We start from the raw sequence: 17,139 nt of genomic DNA, 5'->3' as shown, positions 1-17,139 counted from the left end.
CTGAAAGAACCATTGGAAGTCCTGTTAGGAATTCTGTGAGAACCATTGGAGGTCCTGGCAGGGATTCTGAAAGAACCATTGGAAGTCCTGGCAGGGATTCTGCAAGTGCCATTGAAAGTTCTGTTAGGAATTCTGGGAGAACCATTGAAAGTCCTGGCAGGGATTCTGCAAGTACCATTGGAAGTCCTGTTAGGAATTCTGTGAGAACCATTGGAAGTCCTGGCAGGGATTCTGCAAGTACCATTGGAAGTCCTGTTAGGAATTCTGTGAGAACCATTGGAAGTCCTGGCAGGGATTCTGCAAGTACCATTGGAAGTCCTGTTAGGAATTCTGTGAGAACCATTGGAAGTCCTGGCAGGGATTCTGCAAGTACCATTGGAAGTCCTGTTAGGAATTCTGTGAGAACCATTGGAAGTCCTGGCAGGGATTCTGCAAGTGCCATTGAAAGTTCTATTAGGAATTCTGGGAGAACCATTGAAAGTCCTGGCAGGGATTCTGCAAGTACCATTGCGCAGGGGCCATGCTAATCTTCTCTGTATCGTTCCAATTTTAGTATATGTGCTGCCGAAGTGAGCACTGCAAGTACCATTGGAAGTCCTGTTAGGAATTCTGGGAGAACCATTGAAAGTCCTGGCAGGGATTCTGCAAGTACCATTGGAAGTCCTGTTAGGAATTCTGTGAGAACCATTGGAAGTCCTGGCAGGGATTCTGAAAGAACCATTGGAAGTCCTTGCAGGGATTCTGAAAGAACCATTGGAAGTCCTGGCAGGGATTCTGAAAGAACCATTGGAAGTCCTGTTAGGAATTCTGTGAGAACCATTGGAAGTCCTGGCAGGGATTCTGAAAGAACCATTGGAAGTCCTGGCAGGGATTCTGCAAGTACCATTGGAAGTTCTGTAAGGAATGTTGTGAGAACCATTGGAAGTCCTGGCAGCGAAACACTTTTGCTCTATCATTGTATACGCACCTTTTAAATAAACCTCCTAGTGTTCTTCCCCTTTGTGATTTGTATGTTATGCAAGAAGGTCATCACTTTCATACTTTAAGAAAGCCTATGTGCGACAGGCAAAGGAGGAGGTGGGAGGGGCAGAGACAGACAAATGGACAACCCATCATCCATACTGAAAAAGGTTAAAATTTGCGTATTAGCCTATATTTCTGAAACAGCCGAGCAGATATTTGACAGAATGATGTCTACCCCAAGTTGGCGCCCAATACCGCAGTGCCTCCGTCTCATTTACACATGTTATTGTGCTGAAATTGGCATTTTAAGTCACACATGGATGAAAACCCCTCTTCCCCCATTCCCCTTACTCTGCGATTCCTGGCAGGCATCTGGAATTCTATCGCCCCGTCTTATTAATAGCCGGACCCATTTAGCAAAAAGATAACAATGCCGCATTTTTCAACCTAATTAAAATTCCTTCAAGGGTTTACAGCCCAGCGTAAGTAACATCCCTTTTAAATAACGAGCTGCCTAATTGATTAATCTGGGTAAATTATTTAGAGGTGTAGAAGGAGCCCGCTAGTGTGGCTGTGCGGTCTGCAATAACGATGCGATAAGATGCAATAATGATACTTATTAATACACATAACCGTATTTTATCATATAGCGCACTTCTGGAAATAAGGCACATTTATTACTTGGCATGAGGTGCGTATACGACAGAGATAGAGGTGATTAGTAGCTTTAGGTTCGGGTTGACCAGAAGATCAGCCTGAACCCAAGCTGTCTGCGGTTCACCGAATGGGCCAAGTAAATGGCTGGTTCACCCATCTGCCCCGTAAACTCTGGTTGCTGCCCTACTACAGCCACTAAATGACAGATTCCACCGGCCAAACCAGCTTGGTTCCAATTGAAGAGAAGTCAGCGGGTGTTCGGGGAGACACCATTGACCATTCATGACCATATTTGGTCAATGACGTCAGCCAGCATCCTGGTTATTCGTGACGGGATTGTGGGGGATCAATCACTCTTTGCTAAATGTTGTCTCATAGCAAAAGTAACATGATGAGCTAAAACTTGCAAAGGTGGGAACACCAAAAATCTTGACAGAAACAGAGCCAGGAATTATGGTAGATCTCCATGTTTTTTTCTCTTTTTTTTTTTTCTTTCAAGGCTGCGGTTGTGGCAAACAAAACACCAAAGTGTCCCCTCCTGGCCCCCCAAGGTGCAAGACTCCCAAGAGAGTTAAGGCACACTCAGGTCCACCTAGCCAAAAGACTCTTCTCATGATCAGCCAAAGCTGATTTCTGAGTAACTAGGTGAGGGGCTTACCTGAAGACAGACCCCCCGAGACAGGGGAGGAGGGAACCTAAGGGCAAAATCATCCTCCCTCTAAGCTTCAGGGTAGTCCCTTAGATCCACACCCTAAACACACATAAGTGCATGTGACATACGTGAAGAGAAAAATAAACAAAAGTGCCGGTGCATGTGCAGTGGCTAGGTTTTGTGGCCTGGTAACAAAAAAATGGCCCCAGTTTTGGCCACGAGGGCCAGCCCATGAGGCATTGTGCAGGAAAACCAAGTGGTGTAGTGACCAAGTGCCCTTTCTGACAGTGGGGTCCCAAACCTATAGTGATACAAGTAGCACCACTCCTAAGGGGGTGCTTTACCCAAGGTGTGCACTCTCGGCACAGTTTTATATGAAGCAAGGTCCTGGGCCTCCAGGAGTCTAGTGGTGAACTCCAGAGTTGGGCATAGCTGACATTCTTCTATGTAGAGTGGGTTACAAGGCATGGGCGGTGCAATGCAAGATGGATTCAGGGGTGTCAGACACTTCTTGAATCCATAAAGATTTATTGTCTCTTAAACAGACCTGCGGGAGAGAGGGTTAGGGCCAGGACACCCTTTGGTAGTTTCAATGTTAATTGTTAGACTCCAAGACTTCTATAGGTAGACAACCATGCCAGGAAAGGCACCCGGCCCGGACACCACATCTGCATGAGTAGGATCGCTGTCTCCTACGGCAACAATCTTGAATGGTTTCTAAAAAAGGTTACAATGAACTCTTCCACTTCCTCTACAATTTCCTATTGTAGATCTACACTAAACTAAGCTCCCAGTTTCTCTCACTAGACTTGCTGATCCACTGCCACTGGATCTCCTGAGTTCTTCAAACCTTCTCTCTCTGTATCTTCCTCAAGCGTCACCCCTGCTGGGTCCCTAGCTTGGCATCCAAGACACTCCTCAAGCGTCACCCCACTGCCATGCTCGGTCCCTGGCTTGGCACACAAGGCTGCTCTTCAAGAATCACCTCCTCTGGTTGGGTCCCTGGCTTGACACCTCCTGAAGTTTCCCAATTCTTCAGCATTCTCGGTTGGTGAGAATATTACTCCGGTACTTGCTTCAGTTACTCACGGTGGTCCCCGGTAATAAGTTGGATGGCCCCTTAGTGGCGACAGCTTCCCCTCTACCTCCGACCACGTCAGGTTCTCCGGCTGGCAGAACCGTCACTTCTGGTTGGACTGCAAGCTGCCATCCCAACCCTGCGCTGCTCTCCTGCTTCTGGATAGGCCCTCAGACAGCCTGGCAGCCAGATGCCCCCGGGATAGGCCTCAGGCTCCGGCCTAGCAGCCCGGGGCAGCACAACACGCGTCCAACCCAGACAGCCGTCCAGGTGGCACAGAACCCCCAATCTCGTGACGCCAGACAAATAAATAGGCTCTCCCAGCAGGCCAAGCGACCCAAGAAGATCCCTGCCCATTGGCTGAGATATCTCATCTATTCCTAATCTGTCCTTGAAATGCCCTTCTAATTTCTAATGCCACCAGATACCCGGCCATCTAGTGACAGAAGAGAGAAGTGCAGCAATTCCAGAATTAGGTTGGAATCAGTTGATCTTCTATCAATTAGCCAAGGGAACTATACCCGGCAGGTAAATTTTGTAGCAACTCTGCCTAACCATCAGGGTGCTAGATATGTTTAACCACTTGAGATCCGCGCTATAGCCAAATGACGGCTACAGCGCGGATCTCCTTTTCCGGGACTACGTCTATTGACGTCGTCCCGTGTACGAGCAGCCTGCGCGCCCCCTGAGGGGCGCGCGCGGCGCGCTCTGTGATCGGCGAGTCCATGAGACTCGCCTGATCACCGATCCGTGCAAGGGGTCGATCCCGACCCCTTATCACGTGATCAGCTGTCAGCCAATGACAGCTGATCAGGTGACATAACGGAGCCGGTAATCGGCTAGTATTCCTCCTCGCGCTGACAGCGCGAGGAGAAAAAAAAAAAGCCGATCACCGGCAATGCAAGCGCCCACCTGCCCCCTGCCAGTGCCCACCTGCCCCCTGCAGTGCCACCCTAATAAAATGTAAGTGCCCCCCGTCAGTGCCACCCACAGTGCCACCCACAGTGCCCACAATCTGCCTCAAAGGTGCTGCACCCCAGTGCCGCCGATCAGTGCCCAGCAGTGCCGCCCATCAGTGCCCAGCAGTGCCGCCCATCAGTGACCAGCAGTGCCACCTATCAGAGCCACCTATCAGTGCCACCTATCAGTGCCCATCAGTCCCATCTATCAGTGGTACCTATCAGTGCCCATCCATGCCACCCATCCGTGCCACCCATCCGTGCCATCTTATCTGTGCCCATCTTTACACATCAGTGGCGCCTTATCTGTGCCCATCGGTGCCGCCTTATCTGTGCCTATTAGTGCCGCCTTAACTATGCCTATCAGTGCCCACCAGTGCAGCCTATCAGTGCCCACCAATGCAGCCTACCAGTGCCCACCAATGCAGCCTATCAGTGCCGCCTAATCAGCGCACTTCAATGAAGGAGAAAAATGACCTGTTTGCAAAATTTTAGAACAAACTATTAAACATGATTTTTTTTTTTTTGCATCTTTTTTTGTTTGTTTAGCAAAAAATAAAACTCCGAGCTGTAACTAAATACCACCAAAAGAAAGCTCTATTTGTGGGAAAAAAATGATAAAAATTTCATTTGGGTACAGTGTTGTATGACCGCGTAATTGTCATTCAAAGTGCATCAGCGCTGAAAGCTGAAAATTGGTCTGGGCAGGAGGGGGGTTTAAGTGCCCAGTAAGGAAGTGGTTAATGGTTACAGCTGGCAGAAAGATCAGGCTCTCTGCCACCCTGACTTCTGACCAGACAAAGCAGCACTGCTTAAATCAGGAGGCAATGGGCCCCTCAGAACCGCCACACTAGGGAAGCACTACTGACACCCCCCCCCCCCCCCCCACACACGCACAAACACGCACACACACACACACACACACACACACACGCACACGCACACGCACAAACACGCACACACACACCTTACCCCAGTGGGCACTTGATTCAGGTTCATTCCCATGAGGAAATGACCTCAGGAACCCCATAATACTAGCAGGGGCACTTTACAACCAGCCATGGCAGCCAAAATGCCAGAATGATAGTGGAGCGTGCCTACTGGACACTGATAAGAACAAAAGGCCAAGAAGCCATTTCTTTTTTTTTTTTTAACCTGCAGGGTGCGCAAAAACAAAACTGTGTGTGAAAAAAAAAAACACAAAAAAATGCACTTAGGGTCTCTACTTCACCTTCCGATGAAATAGGACCCTTCCCTGACCCCTCGGGGGGCCTGGCTCCTGACCGGGGCAAAGCGCACTTGTGGTGCACCCAACCACAAAGCCAGACAGACCTTAATCTCATTGTCAATCAAAGCTGACCACACTAGGTAATGGGCTCTGCTAAAGAGAGAGAGAGACCCCCGGATCAGGGGAGGAAGGAAGCTGATGGCCGATCATCCTCCCCCTAGATGTCAGTGCCCATAGTGATCCTCCTGGAGATCCCAAGTCATATAAGAAGCCAGGGGCCAACCAAGCTACACCGACAGCTAAAATATCACTTGATGGGGCACTATTCCTTCAACTAATACTAATGATGGGGCACTATTCCTTCAACTAATACTAATGATGGGGCACTATTCCTTCAACTAATACCATTGATGGGGCACTATTTCTACCACTGATACCAGTGATGGGGGGGGGGCACGATTCCTCCCTCTGACATCGACAATGGGGCCCTTTAATAGCTTTTTAGCCCACCCTCTGGGCCCTATTCCTCTCATTGACACCAACAAGGAAGCACCATTCCTTCCACTGACATCATTATTGGGGAACCATTCCCCTCAATGAAACCAACAAAGGGGCATTTTTCCTTTCATTGACACCAATAATGGGGCAATATTCCTCCAACTAATACTAATGATGGGGCACTATTCCTCCCACTAATACCAATGATGAGGCAATATTCCTTCAACTAATACCAATGATGGGACACTATTCCTTCAACTAATACCAATGATGGGGCACTATTCCTCCCACTGATACCAATGATGGGACACTATTCCTTCAACTAATACCAATGATGGGACACTATTCCTTCAACTAATACCAATGATGGGGCACTATTCCTCCCACTGATACCAATGATGGGGCACTATTCCTCCCACTGATACCAATGATGGGGCACTATTCCTCCCACTGATACCAATGATGGGGCACTATTCCTCCCCCTGATACCAATGATGGGGCACTATTCCTCCCAGTGATACCAATGATGGGACACTATTCCTTCAACTAATACCAATGATGGGGCACTATTCCTCCCACTGATACCAATGATGGGGAACTATTCCTCCCACTGGAACCAATGATGGGGCACTATTCCTCCCACTGATACCAATGATGGGGCACTATTCCTCCCACTGATACCAATGATGGGGCACTATTCCTCCCACTGACACCAATGATTGGACACTATTCCTCCCACTGACACCAATTATGGGGCACTATTCCTCCCACTGATACCAATTATGGGGCACTATTCCTCCCACTGATACCAATTATGGGGCACTATTCCTCCCACTGATACCAATTATGGGGCACTATTCCTCCCACTGATACCAATTATGGGGCACTATTCCTCCCACTGGAACCAATGATGGGGCACTATTCCTCCCACTGATACCAATTATGGGGCACTATTCCTCCCACTGGAACCAATGATGGGGCACTATTCCTCCCACTGATACCAATGATGGGGCACTATTCCTCCCACTGATACCAATGATGGGGCACTATTCCTCCCACTGACACCAATGATGGGGCACTATTCCTCCCACTGACACCAATGATGGGGCACTATTCCTCCCACTGATACCAATGATGGGGCACTATTCCTCCCACTGATACCAATGATGGGGAACTATTCCTCCCACTGATACCAATGATGGGGCACTATTCCTCCCACTGACACCAATGATGGGGCACTATTCCTCCCACTGACACCAATGATGGGGCACTATTCCTCCCACTGATACCAATGATGGGACACTATTCCTTCAACTAATACCAATGATGGGGCACTATTCCTCCCACTGATACCAATGATGGGGCACTATTCCTCCCACTGATACCAATGATGGGGCACTATTCCTCCCACTGATACCAATGATGGGGCACTATTCCTCCCACTGATACCAATGATGGGGAACTATTCCTCCCACTGACACCAATGATGGGGCACTATTCCTCCCACTGACACCAATGATGGGGCACTATTCCTCCCACTGACACCAATGATGGGGCACTATTCCTCCCACTGATACCAATGATGGGACACTATTCCTTCAACTAATACCAATGATGGGGCACTATTCCTCCCACTGATAACAATGATGGGGCACTATTCCTCCCACTGATACCAATGATGGGGCACTATTCCTCCCACTGATACCAATGATGGGGCACTATTCCTCCCACTGATACCAATTATGGGGCACTATTCCTCCCACTGATACCAATTATGGGGCACTATTCCTCCCACTGGAACCAATGATGGGGCACTATTCCTCCCACTGACACCAATGATGGGGCACTATTCCTCCCACTGACACCAATGATGGGGCACTATTCCTCCCACTGACCCCAATGATGGGGCACTATTCCTCGTTCCACTAATTGCAGGCACTTTTTTAAAAAAAATTCTCACACTGGCCCCCCCTTTAGTCTGAAGAACAGTAAACTCATTTGGATAGTTTGGAGACCCCCCCCCCCCCCCGTGCTTTAAAGGAAGGGACAGAACTCTTGATGGAAGGGATAACAACATGTAAACAAACCAGTGAAGGGATTTTTTTGACCCCTCTCGGGCATAGCCCCGGCCGGTTATCCCGTCTTCAGATCATAAATCACGGTATCACATCGCTCTTTACGCTCGTTATTTTTGAACGGCAGAATCGGACATGAAAGAAACGTGTGTTTTCTTCTGGGGGTAAACGCGGCTGAGGCGGAAGGCAGAAGGTCATTTAAATATCTGACGAGTAATTTCTGCAATGAGGCGGGATGAATTTTGGGCACATCGCGGAAAGGGCAGGGAAGGTGCTTTCTCATTAAAGTGTCCGTTTCGGGAGTGAAGTCATTGCACAGACCTTTGAGTTCAATTTACATATAAATAAGGAGCTTATTACTTTCCTTCTGAAGCTTTTCTTAGAATGCGGCGTGTGTAGCCAAGCAGCGTCTCTTTTGTTTCTCTTTGTAAATTACCAATCAAGGCGCCAGAAGAAAGAGCCCTGGCGTGGAATTATTTATCGGAAAATATGAGAGACAATATATGGGTGCTAATCACATCTCAATAGGGGTCTGGACCCCCCCCCTCCCCCCCACCTCATCTTCACATAAAAAAAAAAATGGATTTTTGACTTACCGTAAAACCCATTTAATTGACAGACGCAGTGCTCCACTATTCAGAACCTTAGGGTTATACCGCCCCCTACAGGAGTAGGCAGAAAAAAAGACTTGGCTACGCCTATGGGCAGTCCTAGGTGGTATACAACCCCCCCCCCCCCCCCCCTCTCTGCTATAGACCTTCACTTTAGTAACAAGCAGTGTCAGAAGTATTAAAACTCCTTAGAGGGGTGGGTGCGGTGGTCTGTCAAAGAACACAGCGCCCTATTTAGAACCATAGGGACGTCCCAAAGCAGTGGCAAACATGAGGGGGGGAACCACGAAAAATCACACAGCTAACACAAGAGCCAACCAGGCAACAGGAGCTCAACACAGAACTAACTGGAGCCCAACCTGAACAATACTCCTTCAAGAGGGAACAGACCCTCTAAACAGCGGCCTGCAAAACCTTTGCAGCCAAAAGGAGGCATCTGCAGATGCCAACCCATCCATTTCGTAGAACGTTGTGAAAGTGTACACCGACAAGGCAAGTGGGCGCCTTTGCAAACTTGCGCAACGAATGCCTGATGACAGAAGGCCCAAGAGCACTAAGCGTCCGAGAAGAACGTGCTGTAACAGGGAAAGGAGGAACCCGATTCCTGATAGAATAGGCCCGTGTCGTCATATGTTCCGATCCATCCAGAAACAGTAGCAGAAAACGCAGACAGCCCCTTTCTTGGTCCGTTCCTGATCACAGTGACCTCCAAAAAGTGCCTGCCAAATACACCCGAATCTCACCAAACCACATCCAGGGCAGATAAGGCAAATTCCTTAAAGCGGAGGTCCACCCTAAAGTGGACCTTCCGCTCATCGGAACCCTCCCTCCCTCCGGCGCCACAATTGGCACCTTTCAGGGGGGAGGGGGGTGTAGTTACCTGGATAATCCAGGTAACTGCACCCACTTCCGGGCTAGCTCTCTGCGGAAAGGGGCGTACATTACGCCCCTTTCCGCAAGTGCCCCGCTGCCTGCTGGGAAACACACGGATCCCAGAGGCAGCGGGGACCGTCCTTATTGCGCAGCGCGATTCGCGCATGCGCAGTAGGGAACCGTGAAATGAAGCCCGAAAGGCTCCACTTCCTGATTCCCATACCCAAGATGGCGGCGGCAGCACCATCGGCTTCGGGTGCCGACATCGCGGGCGCGCTGGACAGGTAAGTGTCACTATTTTAAAAGTCAGCAGCTGCAGTATTTGTAGCTGCTGGCTTTTAAAAAAAATAAATACGCGGAGTCCCAGCAGACTCCCGCTTTAAGATGTGTTGACCAAGGACACAAGGAAGGTAACGCAGTGTCCTTTTTCAAAGGGAAATCCGAGGCAGGAATGACGGAAAAGGGTGAAGAACCATCTTAACCTTGTGTAACACCGGGAAAGGTGTACGACAAGAGAACGCCACCATTTTGCCAGCAGAGGTGATAGCCACCTAGAGGCCACCTTCCGAGACAGAGTAAGTCGTGGAATCTCCTGAATATATTGAAAGAGAGGCTTCTGTAGAACCAAAATCACTAAGTTCAGATCCCACGGCGGTAGAAGAGACCACACCGATGGAACAAGACGTCCAACCCCTTGAATAAAAGGGTACGCACCAGGGAGTGTAAGACCAGGGGACACTGAAGAAGACACTTGGCACCTGGCCCTTGAGGGTACTCGAGGCCCATTCCTGCTCAACCTCCCATGAAGGGAGGCTGTAATTGGAGCCACTGAGAGGGAACAAGGATGAATGCCCGGTGACTCACACCAGGATATATGCGCTTTCCACATCTGGAGGTAGACTACCTAGCCATCAGCAGCGTCGGAACTGCAGCACCTGGCTCATCACAGCCAGGCTGTAAAAACCAGTGACTCTAAAGCAGGATGGAACGGCCCTTGGGCCAGTAGATCCTCCCTGAGAGGCAGTCGCCAAGAAATGTCGGTGACCAGGCGCACCCAGACCGATGGCACCCATCCGGAGCCAATAGAATGAACCGGAATCCCCATGGCCGTGGTCCTGCGCAAAAGCCACAGCTGGAGAGGAGGAAAAGCGTAGAGCAAACGTTACTGGCCCCATGGGCCACCAGAGCGATTGAGGTGCCCACCAGAGGATCCCGTGACCTTGCCAGAAACCGTTCTGTTGAGCCAGGACGCAAACAGATCTACCTCAGGAGTTCCCCAATCGGAGACATATCAGATGAAACATGGCCCGGTGAAGGGCCCACTCCGTGGTCCAACCCTAGCCGACTTAGGCATCCGCCTGTCAGTATTCCACTCCTGGAATGTGCACGTCAGAGAGGGCCGGAACAAGATGTTCTGCCCACCGGAGGATACTGGCAACTTCCAGGGCTGCCAACACCCTATTTGGCCCGCCCTGGTGATTGACATAAGCCACCACCGTTGCATTGCCTGACTGGATTCGTACCGGGAGCCCCTGAAGTCGACCCATCCATGATCCAGAGATAGTCTGATCCCTAGAAGTACCAGGATATTGGTCGGTACTCCGGATTCCACCAGCGTCCCAGTACTTCCCCACCTGGACAGACTGGCATTGGTGGTCACCCTGTTCAATACAAGGGGAGAAAGGATTTACCCCACTGAAGAACCGGAGAGCAAAGCCACCAGACCAGGGAACCTCTGGTTTCCTGGCTCAGCTGAATCCGATTCTCCAGAGACCTTGGGCACTTGTCCCATTATGCCAGGATCTCCCTGAAGGGAGCTTGTATGGAACTGTGCAAATGGAATTGCCTCAAAAGGTAGATACCAACAGACCCAACACCCACCTGCAGGTCTGCAAGGAGGCCCACCTGCCGAATAACAGTAAATGAAAAACGCAGCATGCAAAATCTGGAGTTTGTCCAGGGGAGCCAGAGCTGAAGCCCAGGTCAGGCTCAGATAATCCAATGTTCTGGAAGGGGCCAAAGCAGACTTCAGATAGTCTGGAAGCCCGTTTCCCCCTCCAGGTATGTCAGTTGGATCTTTAGAAGCCAGACATTCCTAGATTGGAATCATGGTTGCCTTGAACAGCCTAGAGGTCCACTACTGGTGGAACAGTCCATTTCTGAAGGAGGGACTCCACAAAGGGATACCTTACAGCAAGCGTTTTTGGAAGCACAAAGGGGCACTTTGGACACTCCCAGTCTTCATGGACAAATTTGGCAAAATTAGAGGGAGAAGGGAATGCTTTTGCCCTGCAAGACAGCTCATGGGTGCAAAAGGGGAACCGGCCCTCTGCCGCGGCCACCACTGCATCCCCCATCTTGAAAAGTTCCAGCACAGATGTCAGAAGTGCGACAACCAGCGCCTTTTCATGCACCACTGCAGTTGTGGAGGAATCATCCTCACTCCCTGACAGGACAGGGAGCTGGGCCACCAACCCCGCAAGGTGGGCCACTTCCATGGTGGCAGAGGCAGATATAGGATCGTTCGAGACTGAGGAGGTAGGGGAAGGCGGCGGGTGACATTTACTGTCTTATAAGCGCCACCATAAAAAACTCAGGAGGGAGCCACCAACTGAGACCCTGCCGCCCGAGGCCGCAAAGGGGACGTCGACTGAGGCCCAGCACAGGTGACGCTGACCGAAGCCCTGCACAGGGGGGCCAGACCGAGCCCCTCAGAGGGGGCACAGACCGAGGCCCCTCATAGCGGCGCAGACCGAGGCCCCTCACACGGGGCGCAGACCAAGGCCCCTCACACGGGGCGCAGACCAAGGCCTCTCACACGGGGCGCAGACAGAGGCCCCTCACAGGGGGCATAGACAGAGGCCCCTCACAGGGGGCAGAGACAGAGGCCCCTCACAGGGGGCAGAGACAGAGGCCCCTCACAGGGGGCAGAGACAGAGGCCGGACACCCAAAAACGGAAAAGAGGCAGCCTCCATCGCCCGCCCAGCACCTGGTCAGTAGGCTGTAAATTATGGGAGGGCCACTGCAGGCAGTCCCCCGATTGCGGACGTTCAGTCACCCGCCTCCTAGGCCCAACCACTGCAGCAGGTGGGCCCAAGGGATACCCCCCATTAGCTACCCCTAGGGTGGAGGGGAGCAGTGTGTCCAAAGGCACCTAGGCCAAAAGCCTGGGCCTCACCGGGGGGGGGGAGGGTGGAGGAGAACCCCAAAGGGACCGACAACCCCATCACAGCACTTCTCAACGTTATCCTTGACCTGTCTGGTGTGTTCCTTGGCCTTCATGATGATGTTTCTTCACTAAGGTTCTCTAACAAATCTCTGGGGGCTTCACAGAACAGCTGTATTTATACTGAGATTAAATGACACACAGGTGGACTTTATTTACTAATTAGGTGACTTCTGAAGGCAATTGGTTCCACTAGATTTTAGTTAGGAATATCAGAGTAAAGGGGGCTGAATACAAATGCCCCCCCCCCCCCCCCACATACACACACCTTTCACATATTTATTTGTATCATTTATCATTTTCCTTCCACTTCACAATTATGAGCCACTTTGTGTTGGTCCATCACATAAAATCCCAATAAAATACATTTACGTTTTTGGTTGTAACATGACAAAATATGGAAAATTTCAAGGGGTATGAATACATTTTCAAGGCACCGTATTAGAGTTTGGTGTTAATATTAGGGTTTCAAATTAGGGTTTAATATTAGGGTTAGAGTTGAGGATTATGGATATTAGGGTTAGAGTTGAGGGTTATGGATATTAGGGTTAGAGTTGAGGATTATGGGTAATATTAGGGTTAGAGTTGAGGATTATGGGTAATATTAGGGTTAGAGTTGAGGATTATGGGTAATATTAGGGTTAGAGTTGAGGACTATGGGTAATATTAGGGTTAGAGTTGAGGGTTATGGGTAATATTAGTGTCATGGTTATGCAATAGTTTGTCTGCTTACCTGTTCCCATGTGTTCATCTAGAGACCAGCCGACCCTCACCTGTCTGCTTTTGTATCCATCCTCTGGCATGGCTCCACCCTAGCTCCTATCAGGGAGCTCTATATTAACCTGTGCACTGCAGACCAACGCTGCTGATCAACCATTGTGTATTCCTTTGTGTGTTAGCTTCCTGTTACCTGCCGTGTGCTCTTCTGTTCCGTTACCGACTTTGGCGTGTCTTTGACTATCCCTGTTTGCCTGTGATCCTGACCTTTTGGCGTGTCCCTGACTATTCCTGTCTGCTTGTGGCCCCGACCTTGGCTTTGTCCCTCACCATCCCTATCCTCCTGTTGCCTACTGTGGGTGTGAGCTGGGGGACCCTGGGGGTCGCGACCTGGAGCCAGTTGCAGCCAAGTCCATCCTCACCACTAGAGGCGCTGGTGAACACCTGCTGGCTCTTAGACTCCGCGCCCCAGGGAATCTTACGCTCTAACCCCAGTGGGATCTGTCCCCCGTCTGCAGCAGTCAGCCGTAGGGTGGTCCACAACCTTGCGGTGCACTCCTGATCCCTACGGTGTGCATCTGTCATCTCGCCTTAAGGTGACCTGACAATTAGGGTTAGAGTTGAGGACTATGGGTAATATTAGGGTTAGAGTTGAGGACTATGGGTAATATTAGGGTTAGAGTTGAGGATTATGGGTAATATTAGGACTATGGGTAATATTAGGGTTAGAGTGGAGGACTATGGGTAATATTAGGGTTAGAGTTGAGGATTATGGGTAATATTAGGACTATGGGTAATATTATGGTTAGAGTTGAGGACTATGGGTAATATTAGGACTATGGGTAATATTAGGGTTAGAGTTGAGGACTATGGGTAATATTAGGACTATGGGTAATATTAGGGTTAGAGTTGAGGACTATGGGTAATATTAGGGTTAGAGTTGAGGACTATGGGTAATATTAGGGTTAGAGTTGAGGATTATGGGTAATATTAGGACTATGGGTAATATTAGGACTATGGGTAATATTAGGGCTAGAGTTGAGGACTATGGGTAATATTAGGGTTAGAGTTGAGGATTATGGGTAATATTACGGTTAGAGTTGAGGACTATGGGTAATATTAGGACTATGGGTAATATTAGGGTTAGAGTTGAGGACTATGGGTAATATTAGGACTATGGGTAATATTAGGGTTAGAGTTGAGGACTATGGGTAATATTAGGGTTAGAGTTGAGGACTATGGGTAATATTAGGGTTAGAGTTGAGCCCTATGGGTAATATTAGGGTTAGAGTTGAGGATTATGGGTAATATTAGGGTTAGAGTTGAGGATTATGGGTAATATTAGGGTTAGAGTTGAGGATTATGGGTAATATTAGGACTATGGGTAATATTAGGGTTAGAGTTGAGGACTATGGGTAATATTAGGGTTAGAGTTGAGGACTATGGGTAATATTAGGACTATGGGTAATATTAGGGTTAGAGTTGAGGACTATGGGTAATATTAGGGTTAGAGTTGAGGATTATGGGTAATATTAGGACTATGGGTAATATTAGGGTTAGAGTTGAGGACTATGGGTAATATTAGGGTTAGAGTTGAGGACTATGGGTAATATTAGGGTTAGAGTTGAGGATTATGGGTAATATTAGGACTATGGGTAATATTAGGGTTAGAGTTGAGGACTATGGGTAATATTAGGACTATGGGTAATATTAGGGTTAGAGTTGAGGACTATGGGTAATATTAGGGTTAGAGTTGAGGATTATGGGTAATATTAGGGTTAGAGTTGAGGATTATGGGTAATATTAGGGTTAGAGTTGAGGATTATGGGTAATATTAGGACTATGGGTAATATTAGGGTTAGAGTTGAGGACTATGGGTAATATTAGGGTTAGAGTTGAGGACTATGGGTAATATTAGGGTTAGAGTTGAGCCCTATGGGTAATATTAGGGTTAGAGTTGAGGATTATGGGTAATATTAGGGTTAGAGTTGAGGATTATTTATTTTTTATTTTTTTTTGAAAGCCAGTGGCGTGCAAAACACACTCCAAAAAACTTCACCCGGTGCATAAAAAATGTGCACACACATAAAGAGTGACACAAAAAAGTGCAGACGGGTACACAAGTCCTCTAAAATCAGAGGACCTTGTCCTGAATCCCCCGGGGCGTTAGGCTCCTGACAGGGACAAGGACACTTAAAACTTGGTCTTCCTGGCCGAAACCAGTCAGACCCCGTTCTTCGGAGGGTCTGCCGAAACAGACTCACCCAAATACTAGGTAGGGCTCCCCCGAAGGAAGACCCCAAACCCTGAGGCAGAGGGTGAACTAAGCCAAAAGGCCATGTCCACCCCCACACCAGACTTTCAGGACAGGCCCTAGAACCTGTGACCCTACTCATCACAGCAAACGTGCAAAGTGACAAAACAAGACGTGACAAGACACACTGAAAATAAATAAAAAGTGGGGAAGGGATAGTGGAGAGGAGAGTGAAAAGGTGGTCGTTGTGTGAAACAACGACCAGGCCCTCCAGGCCAGGAATAAAAAATTCCTCTGGTCCCAGCCAAAAGGCCCGGCCCAAGAGGCAGGTGCTAAAAAAGCGTGTCATGGTGCAGTGACCGTGGTGCCCAAAATCAAAGTGACCCTCACTCACAGTGATTGTTAGGCACCCCTGGACTGCCACTCCAGGGGCACATACTCCATAGGCTTTCAAGACCGCCCCCGACCCCCGGCCCAGACCACAGCAGCCCCCACCCCAGACAGGAAGGCATGAAGATCAGGAAGCTTGGCGAGAGCCCTTTACCATCAGGCTCCACCGTCGCTCCCATCACTCCTTCCTAATTATATTCGGATGTACTAACCGGCACTCCCCCTCATCCATAGGGAGTAACCAGCGTTCCTTTCCGAAAAACTGCCCGGGGCTAGAGCTACCCCAATCCAGACCAGAGGCCGGGTACCCGGCCCTCTGGATCCGACCAGGCAGCACCTGCCCTCACCAGGGGCATCCTTCCAGATGGCTCAGACTCAACCATGCATCGGCCCCCAGTTTACTGTCGGGCGGCACGACGTGGCCCCTACCGAAACCATCCTTCGGGATGCAAATTACACCATCGGAGAGCGCCGCCCAAACCCTCTCAAATAGGGATGGGCCAGCGCCTCCTTTGGCAACTGATAAGAACAGATACTACACTTGATCTTAGCCAAAAGGCCGAGAAGCGATGGAGTTGAGGACTATGGGTAATATTAGGACTATGGGTAATATTAGGGTTAGAGTTGAGGACTATGGGTAATATTAGGGTTAGAGTTGAGGACTATGGGTAATATTAGGGTTAGAGTTGAGCCCTATGGGTAATATTAGGGTTAGAGTTGAGGATTATGGGTAATATTAGGGTTAGAGTTGAGGATTATGGGTAATATTAGGGTTAGAGTTGAGGATTATGGGTAATATTAGGACTATGGGTAATATTAGGGTTAGAGTTGAGGACTATGGGTAATATTAGGGTTAGAGTTGAGGACTATGGGTAATATTAGGACTATGGGTAATATTAGGGTTAGAGTTGAGGACTATGGGTAATATTAGGGTTAGAGTTGAGGACTATGGGTAAT

General features: G+C 49.2%; 1 non-coding gene and 1 pseudogene across 1 annotated transcript; both read right to left on the bottom strand.

The window, feature by feature from the left end:
• Positions 1-468: 468 nt before the first annotated feature.
• Positions 469-577, bottom strand: LOC143999832 (U6 spliceosomal RNA). The gene has a single exon (XR_013278157.1). It is a non-coding gene; the product is annotated as a U6 spliceosomal RNA (small nuclear RNA).
• Positions 578-16,645: 16,068 nt separating this feature from the next.
• LOC143999732 (U2 spliceosomal RNA) lies at positions 16,646-16,753 on the bottom strand (annotated as a pseudogene).
• Between the last annotated feature and the right edge of the window lie 386 nt (positions 16,754-17,139).

The sequence above is a fragment of the Lithobates pipiens genome, unplaced genomic scaffold (assembly GCF_037356315.1).
Source record: "Lithobates pipiens isolate NorthernLeopardFrog02 unplaced genomic scaffold, aLitPip1_a1.2 Scaffold_19, whole genome shotgun sequence".
NCBI classification, from domain to species: domain Eukaryota; kingdom Metazoa; phylum Chordata; class Amphibia; order Anura; family Ranidae; genus Lithobates; species Lithobates pipiens.
This window is presented reverse-complemented; position numbering and strand designations above follow the sequence as displayed.